The sequence below is a fragment of the Lathyrus oleraceus genome, chromosome 3 (assembly GCF_024323335.1).
Source record: "Lathyrus oleraceus cultivar Zhongwan6 chromosome 3, CAAS_Psat_ZW6_1.0, whole genome shotgun sequence".
NCBI lineage: Eukaryota > Viridiplantae > Streptophyta > Magnoliopsida > Fabales > Fabaceae > Lathyrus > Lathyrus oleraceus.
This window is the reverse complement of record NC_066581.1, coordinates 119,051,651-119,061,596: the sequence shown is the minus strand read 5'-3', so window position 1 is coordinate 119,061,596 and position 9,946 is coordinate 119,051,651.

Below are 9,946 nucleotides of genomic sequence, written 5' to 3'. Positions count from 1 at the left end.
TCATGTTTTAGGGATCTTTACCCTCTTGATAGAACAAACCTTCTAACTGAACATTATTAGGTTTATCTTTCAAGGGGAACCCAAGTTGACGACGAGCCAAAGCAGGGTTGTAGTTGATTCCTCCTTGTGTACTAATGAGAGGCACATTAGAGAATTCACCATAACTATCAATAATCTTCAAACCATTAAATACAGGATCATACCAAGTAATATAATCATTAGTGAGAGACATAAGTCTCTGGGACCACCGTAGACAATGTTGGTTCTCTAAGAAAACTGGTGTATGAGGCAAGGTATCCAAGACCAAGCTCCTAAAGCATACCACAAACAAAAATAAGAGGGGATTGGCCTATCTCAATCAAATTTATGTTGATTCATCTGACACAAGGTCATTGATGAATCAACTAGCTAATGATCCATGAGAAGCCATTGGCCAAGAGATGATTGGGGAATAAATAAGATGAAGATGGAGAGAGGAAATGAAAGGGATCCCAAATTGGTAAAGGAATGAACCTCACTTAATAAATACCATTCATTCATCCTGAAGGATAAAGTTTAAACTTCATCAACCTCCTAAATCCAATGGTATTGACCAAGTCAAGGTCCAATTCAACCAAGACCAAGGCCAGACAGAAGTAAAGTCAACACCAAGTCAATACAAAAGTTCAACAAAGCATTAAATCAATTTAAACAAGATTTAAACATTTTAGAATGAAGAAAAATAAGTTTTCAAACATCAAAAACCTAAAACCCCTTCAAAACACCAAAGAAATGGCTCAGGGATTTATCATAGGTCAAGCAAGGTCAAAGGACCATCAACTAATTTTTTGGGATTTATCAAAAGTCAGAAGTAATTAAAAACTAATTAAAACAAGTTAAAAATCACAAAATTCACCAAAAATTCAAACTTAATCCAAAAATTAATTTTAAATCAAAAATTGGAAGAGCAAAATATTTGAGAACTTGGTGTTGGTCCCCTCATTTTTGGATCAAAAATGAATTTTTGAAGAAAAAGCTATTTAAAAATCATTTTATAAAAATAGAATAAATACAGAAAAATGAGGCCCATCAGATCTCCCTCATTAATTGAGGTGGCAAATCTGATGCTCAGAAACACGTTTTCCATCACGTGTCTCAGTCAACGCATCATATAAGTGGTAATCACAATCAAGGTCCAAATTAGAAGATGGGAATGAGATCCAAGGGTGAGGGACTTGCTACAACGCCACTGGAGCCCTAGCTCCGGTCATCTTCTCCGGTGAAGGTCGTCGGACTAGCAGGATCAAACATTTCCAAAAATTGATGGATCATACATCATTTTAAAGAGAAAATTTTAAGGATCACAGATATCACCTCCATTTTTCAATCTCTAACTCTATAATCAAAAAAGTGAAGATGAAGATCGAGGTGTTCAACCTGAGTTGCTTCAAATCATGTCCAAAAAAACTCAGTCACATTGCCTACATTGGTAGGACTTCATCCATTACAAAATTGAGTTCAGATCTAGAGTATTGAGGGAGAATCAAAGAGATGAAGTTTGACGAAATTCACCTTCTATGACCAACTTTCTCTTCCTCTTGCTTGCAGAGGTTCAATGGAATGGCAAAGGGATTGAATCCTTGTAGTTTTTGTTCACAAACTGGAGTTTAACAAAAACTTTATTTCAAGAGAAATCTTCAAGGAATAATCTATTATGAGGTTATGGAATTGGTTAGCAAAGCTGGGGTAGGGTTCTCCTTTGATTCTGAGCCAATGTTACTTGATTTATAGGTCAGGCAATTGATGTTCACACCCTTCCAAATTTGAATGAAAATTGAGTAATCTTGGTGCATGGATGCATGGGTGCATATTCAAGCCCAAACAATGATTGGAATCCACTCGTATTCATTCCAAAATGTTTTGAAGTCATCAGACAAGGCCATGCAAAGTTGTACAATGTTCGGAGTTCAAAACTTGACAAAACAAGACATGGAAATACCTCATGCACAAGTCCCTAATTTCTCATCCAAATTGTGTGATCTTAGACTTTTGTGAAATCTCTCATCATTAGGAATAACTTTGATGTTGGGACGTTTTCAATTTGAAGCTTGGAAAATGGAGAAAGTTGGCCTTGAATTTGGAGGTATCAAACATAGTTAGAAATTTTTCTAAGTTAAAAGTCAAATGAACCCTCTCTCCATCTTGAATAACTTTTGATATGAGCTCCAAATGAACTTGAATCCTTCTACAAAGTGGCATCACTTTCAACTCTATTAAATTGTATCACAAATTTGGCACCATTTGGAGTTTGGATGATGGAGTTATGGAATTTAGAAGTTGAGGAAATTTGCTTGTTCAATGATGAAGACCAAAATGGACCTATAATGTTTCCTCATGGTACATAACCTTGCAAGTAGAATATGATCTTTCTCAAATAAAAAAAGTTGAAGAAGACATATTGAAATTAATTATGAAACTTGGATTATCTTTACATCATAAAAATTGAGGAAGTTATGGTTCATGGAAGTGGACCTTCTATCTAGGGCACAAACAAAATGACCTATAATCTTTCCCCATAAAAAATAACTTTCCAAGAAAAATTATCTCTTATGGTCAACCTGAAAGATGTTTGGAATGACATAAAGAGTAACTTTTCTATTGGAATCATTTTTATATGACGAAAGTTATAGGAGATAGGGTCTAGGAAACTCTAGATTTGACCAGTTGACTTTTTTGGTCAACTTCCTTCAACCAACTTGCAAACTTGAAGTTACTTTGCTCTTAGGGGATAATGGAGGATAATATATGCTTATGATGATGTAAAATTAAGTATCCCTTGATATCTTTGACCAACTATTGAAGAAACTTGTTGAGGAAGGCACTCAAGATACCTAGATGAATTAGGGCTTCCTTGACAAACAAGCTTCAAACTCTTGATGAACTCTTGATCAAAATGACAAATAAAGAACATGGGGATCCATATATGATGTTTATAACCAAATGTACCTTTTCTTGCTTAATATCTTGCATTGAGGGTCTCAAATCCAAGTTGTGATCTCGGTGAGGCACATATGGACACACACACTACCTATAAAAGAAACAAAGCCATACTAGCCATATTTTTGTATTTTGGTTAGTAAACAAAGAAAATAAAGTATGATACAATAATAAATTCTTGGTGATCTCTCCCAATGAAAACCCAATGAATGATAGGTGAGGAGAATACCAAGTGTGATCCTAATGCCAATGCAAAGCTATGAGATGGCATGAGGGATCTTAGGGGTCAAAATTGGGGTCTTACATTGGTATAAAAAAGCAGTTGATTCAGTAACACAAGCTGCAATAAGAGCTCGATGTCATTATGTTAATAAAAAATGGCTCTGAGGTATGTTAACGAATTGGTATACTACAGAAATGATACTTGGTAAGTTCAGTGACTTGAGAACGGAGTAAAAGACATGGAAACTGAACTCTCTTCCAAAAAGAGATGTCGCTTTGTTAAAGACACAATTATCTCATTTTGAAACATATCTAGGTGGTATTAAATATATGATAGGGTTACCAAATATTGTAATAATCGTTGATCAGTGTAAGACCCCAATTATGACCCTAAGATCCCTCATGTTATCTCTTCAAATGCATTAGCTTTTGTGATCACACCTTGGCATCCTCCTTATCCCTCATTCATTGGGTTTGCATTGGGAGAGATCACCAAGCACATTTGATTGTATTATACTTTATTTTTCATTATTTACTAACCAAAATACAAAAAATATGTCAATGTTGTAAGAACAAGATTGTGTGTCTATAATTCATCTCTAAGGTTTTGATGATAACAAAGGATGAAACAAATTGGTACCCTAACAAATTTATCTAAGTGTGCAGGACTCTAATAAAAAAAGGATCTGATAGGCAAACATCTAACAATCATGTATGTCCAGAATGACAACTTAGAATATATTAAAACAAAGGTTCTAACTCTGAAGAAAAGAAAGCGCATAGAGTCTGACGGAGAGAAGACTCAGACACTCTGAATCTGAAGAGTTGCACTCAACGGATCTGATGATTTTACACTCTGAATTCAATCTACTTTCAGCAACTATCTGAAGATACACGCCGAACAAGAACATCTGAACTCCGTGTTCTCCGATTCAAGAACAACTACTTAGCTACAAAGTTTTCTACTTTTGGTATGAATCTATTTTTGGAAGAGTTTAAACGTGCTCCAAGTTGCTATGTAAAGGACAACGAGATTAATGACATTAAAAGTCCATCATTGCCAAGATATCCATGAATTCCTTAGCTAACAGTCTCTTTATCAAATATCTATATAAAGGAATAATCATCTTCTTACAAGATAACGAAGCATACACGAGAATACTGCAAACAAAATTCATAATCTCTTTTATTCTTGTTCAATTTTGTTCACACGAGTTGTTACTCTATGTGTGAAATATTTCAGTCCTTATATTGTGTAACTACTGCTTACTTAGAAGCACTAAACACATAATTGTATTTTCAATATTTGTTGAATATTTCCTCAAGTGACTTGTGAAGTCTATAAACTTGAGAGGACTAAGAGATCTTTGTCATCTTATACGCTCTTTGTTGTAATCTTTTAAGATTATTTTTCGTGTGTGTTTTATTTGAAAATAGTTTCTATTATCTGTGGAAACAATTCAACCCCCCCCCCCCTTTCTGGTTTTTCTCTACCTTCAAATGTATAGTTTGTTACTTTTGTAGGTAGTGTGAGTGTTCACCCATGCTCCATCAAGCTCATATCTAGGGTTTGAGACACTCAATTCAAGGATACTAATCAAGTGATGGTTCACAATGCCTCTAGACATCAATTATGGATTCCCATGATCTTCACATATCATTTCGATCAAGAATTCATGAAGAGTTTGAAGTTTGTTTGTCTTGGAAACCCTAATTCATCTAGGTAGCTTGTGTGACTTTCTCAGCAAGTTTCTTTAACATTTGATCAAATATTTCAAGGGATACTTCATATTACATCATCGTATGCATATATGATCCTCCATGATTCCCAAAGATCAAGAGAACTTCAAGTTTGCAAGATGGTTCATGGTGGTTGACCAGAGAAAGTCAACTAGTCAAAACTGGGGTTCCCTATACCCTATCTCCTACAGTTTTTATCATATGAAAATGATTCTAAGAGAAAATTTACTCTTTATGACATTCCAAACAACTTTCATGTTGAGGTTAAGTTCTAGCTTTTACTGGAAAGTCATTTTTTATGGTGAAAGATTATAGGTCACTTTGTCAGAACCCTAGTTAGGAGGTCAACTTCCAAGGACCATAAATTGTTCAATTTTTATGAGATGAAAGCCATTCAAGATTCATGATAAAATTTAAGATGTCCTATCCAACTTTTATTATTGGAAGAAGTTCAAATTCAACTTGCAAATGCATGTGCCAAGAGGAAACATTATAGTTCATTTTGGGCCACTACCATTGAACAAGTGATTTTCGTCAACTTCTAAAATGCATAAATCCTTCATGCCAAATCCAAATTATGTCAAATTTGTGACGAAATTGAAGAGGGTTAGAAAGATCTACAACTTTGATAAAGGAAATGTTTCCATTTGAAGCCCATAACAAACCTTATTCAAGGTGGAATAAGTGAACATTTGACTTGGTACTTAGAAAATTTTCAAATATGTTTGATTTTCCAAACTTCCACCTCAAAATTAATCATGATCCAAGCTTCAAATGGAAAAGTGTTCAACATGAAAGTTGTTCCTCTTGATCCTACCTTTCCAAAAAGTCCAAGATCATCTCATTTGGATAAGAATTGGAGGACTTGCGCATGGGTTCTTTTCAAAGGTTCATTTGGATGATATTCACATACACATTTCAATCTCCAATTGTAGCACCTCAAATTTGCACCTACCTTTTGTACATACATTCTCACATTAGGTCATAACATTTAACATAGTCCACTGCATAGCATTGCATTGTCCTTTGCCCCAAGTGCAAGATCATCAGTCAAATTAGGTCAAACTGGTCAGGAGATCAGTCAGTCAAGCAAGCAAGTACAATTTCCAAGGAGGCAAGGCCCTAGGGTTGGTCCAACATGTTCACATGACCTAGGGGTCCTTTTGAAGTGATTTGGTCAAGGTTTGATTGCTCAGAAGTCATCAGTCAGTGTTCAGTCCACCAGAAACCCTAGAAAGTCAACTGTTGGTCAACTGGGCATTTAATCAGTGATTGGATGGTGGGGATTGGTTTGAGAGGTCTCATTCATGTCCATATAGGCTTCATATAACATGTCAAACATCATCATGGAAGAATTTGAAGTCAAACCAGAAATTTCCAAAAATAGAAAGTTGACCTGTAATTGGAATTTGCCAAAAATGGAAAGTCTTGATCCTCAAAATTACATCATGATACAAGCTTCAAATGAATTTTTGCCCAACATGAAAGTTGAAGATCTTGCTCTCACCTTTCCAAAAAGTCCAAGAACACTCATTTATCACTTATGGTTGGCAAGTTATGATCAAATCATTCTCAAAAAAATTTGAACTTCAAAGTGGCATATCTTCCAAACCATTTGGCCAAATTGGGTGGGGTTTTTTGTTACAAGTCATATTTGATGCCCTCTTTCCAAATTTGTCATCACAATTCATCAAAAGTTTACCAATCAAAATGGCCATTTTCAAAGTAGCATGAATTAAATTAAGTGAAGTGAAAAATTGGACTTTCAAAATAAGTATTTCCAACACTTTGTGCCAATTGGAATTGTCTTGAAATCACATTTAGAGGTTGTCCAAAGCCCAATTTCGTGCACATCCTTGCACCCCTTGCAATTTATGTTGATTTTTAGCAATTGGTCAAAACACACATAATTAAGCCATTTCCAATTACACTTCAATTGATCATGATTAACAGATGTTAAACAGGGTATATATTCTTCATTTCCATTCTGAAAAGCCCTAGCCACACTCTCACAAAACAGAAAAAACTCTCTTGCTCTCAAAACTCACTTTTGCTCCATTTGAATTTTCTCTGAAAAATCTCAAAGGACTCGAGCTTGGTTGGTTTGTTTCATCACTTGCCATCATTTCTGAGCATTTTTCAAGCAGCAACACACAACTGTAAACCATTTTCCAGCTTTGCTACATCAAAGCTCCATCCATGGCAGTCTTCGATTTGAGCTATTTCCAACATTGCTGAGCCAAAACCTTTCACTCAATCATCATTTGGAACACGTTGGAGCACCTGTTTCTGCTTTCTATAGCCAAACAACAACTGCATCACAACTGTGCTTCAGATTTGGTAAGAAATCAAACTTAACCATTCCCAAAATTATGACATGCTTTGTATAGATCTCTCCTTGCTGATCATTTTAAACTTTAAATCGATGAAATTGGTTAAGTATGTTGAAAGTTATGTTGAATTGAAACTTGATGTGTGGATATGTTTTTGCATGATTCTTCCTGTGTAGCACGATTTGATAGAAATTAAGGTTGGATTGTGCTTGTGCATGTTAAAACGAGTTGATTCGTGCACTTAATTCCCATTTCTGGAAATTTTGTTCATCACCATTGATGAACATGAGCACTGTAGCGAAAACCCTAGCCATTGCCCAGATTTTTTTTTCATGTGGATCGTGTTTTGTTTTGTTCTGTGCATGAAGTCACTATTGCATTAGCCCATGACCAATCAGAATGCTTCATTCCCTTAAGTGAAACGCTGCGTTTCACTTAAGGGACGAGTTATTTACGAAAATGCCACGCCCGGATTTATTAAATAGTTTAATCACTTTAATTCTAAATTTTTATTTCTTTTTGTGACCAATCTTCAAAAAATCATAGAGCACTCATTATTTATCCAAACTTCATGGGATTTTTTGCAAAATACTCCTCTTGATCTCTAGTTTTTTATCATGATTTTTCCAGATTTTTTGCATGTATGGATTTTAAATTGTGCTAGGGTTTTGTTCATGTGTCCATTTTTTGTATACTTTGCCAAATCAATTGTGAAATGATGATACCTTATCCAATGACTCTCAAATTATTTGTGCTTAAACTAGACACATTCATGGTGATTTTGGTGTAGAGTTTGTGAATTTATCTTTGCTGGTTTATGAGTTATGATTTTTTGAATTAGGGTGTGACAATTTGTGTCACACCATTGATGTCCAACTTCATGATTTTGATTACCTTGTCTAATGAACTCTAAATGGTCTGATTTTTTGCATGAGCATGCTTATGGATGCTGAGAATGTGTATGAATTTTTCTGGAATTTTGGAAAGCAGTTTCTATTTGATTGATAATTTCTCCCATGTTTGTCCAAAATGTTGACTTTTGTGACACTTGATGCCATTTGTTTTGTGAAATTCTCATACATTATTGGATGGACATGAAATTTGACATGTGATTAGTAGACATCTTAAGGTTTATCATGGTTTTAATCCCATTCATTTCTCATATGTTGTAACTGATTTATGATTTATTGAAGTTGGTGCATGTTTGGTTGACTTCTTTGAGCATGTTTGAACTTGCCTTGCCTTCCTGATTTTCATTTCCCTACTTCCCATGATCCAATTGAGCTGAAATTTGGTGTGCTTATCATGTTATGGATGATGTTTGATCATGAATTATTTGAGAATTTTTGGAATTGTTTGTGATTGGATTTGAGTTGCATATTTCTGTTGACTCCTTTGAGCTTCCATATGCCATGCCTTGACCTAATTTGTTGATGAAATCATAATGGTGAATGATATGAACATGGAACCACTTGAGTTTGCTTCTTGATTGTTTGAAAATGATTTTGATTGGATTCCACTTGCTGTTTTGACTTTCTCATCCCTTTTGACCCTAGGCTTGTCCTAGTGGTCTTGTTGCTCATGTTTGAGTTCATTTTTTCAGGTTAAGAAGCAATTGCCCAAAGAAACTTATACAAGTTGAATGAGTTTGATTTGATTATCATGACTAACTTGTTTGTTTTGTAGGTTGTTTGGCTCACATGCTTTGAGCCTTGTGCATTGCACATTTAACTGATTGTGTTGACTGTTGATTTCTATCTCATTTTGATTTAACTTTGAATGGAATACTGATGTTGTCTGACTGGTTTCAGGTACCTTTAGTTGCTTATAGTTCTTTAAGAACTTTGCTTTGCTTTGCTTAAGAGCAATTTGCATTGAGGTATAACTTTCTTTACTTCATGTAGTCTGGAAGACCTGGCCTGTTACTTGGCCAGGCACCTGTCTGAAGCCCTCCTTAAGAGGCAATGTTTTTGACTGTTTACTTTTGTCCTTGCACTTATTCAAAGACCTCCTAAGTGAAGAGGCAATTGGCAGAACCCAAGGGATGTGCAATCCATCCCCTGCTATTCTGTGTGTCATCTGCTTTGCTCACACCACTGTGTTGATGCATTGCAGATACAAACCCAAGATCTTGTACAATTGTACAGATGAGTCAGTTTCAAATGTGTAGAAGGGTTCCTCCTTTCTGAACCCATACATTCTTGTCTTAAGCTCTCCCAGGCCAGGGATAAGAGCTGTGAAGTCTTATCTTCACTCACCTTTCATCTGCTTCACCTTAGCCCCTCAATGGCAAGGTTAAGAGCTAACACTACCCAATTCCAGTGGTTTGTTTGTTGAGGTTGATATGACCCCTCCACTAAAACCTAACCTTGTTTGAGCCCATTGCTTGCATATAGTGTGTGTTACTTGTGCTTGTGTGTTTGTTTGACTTGCTTCCTGTGCAAGTTAGGTTTAGTTTGGCTTGCTTCCTGTGCAAGTTAGGTTAGGTGTGGCTTGCTTCCTGTGCAAGTCATGTTTAGGATAGGCTTGCTTCCTGTGCAAGTTAGCTAGAAACCTTAACTTAGGGATGATTTTGCATGATAACATCTAGGCTCGAGTCGTAGTCTCCCTAGTTGTGTCTCCCTCTGTTATCTGGTTAGGCTAGCCCTTTATCCCTCCGTAGGGGAACTACGTCG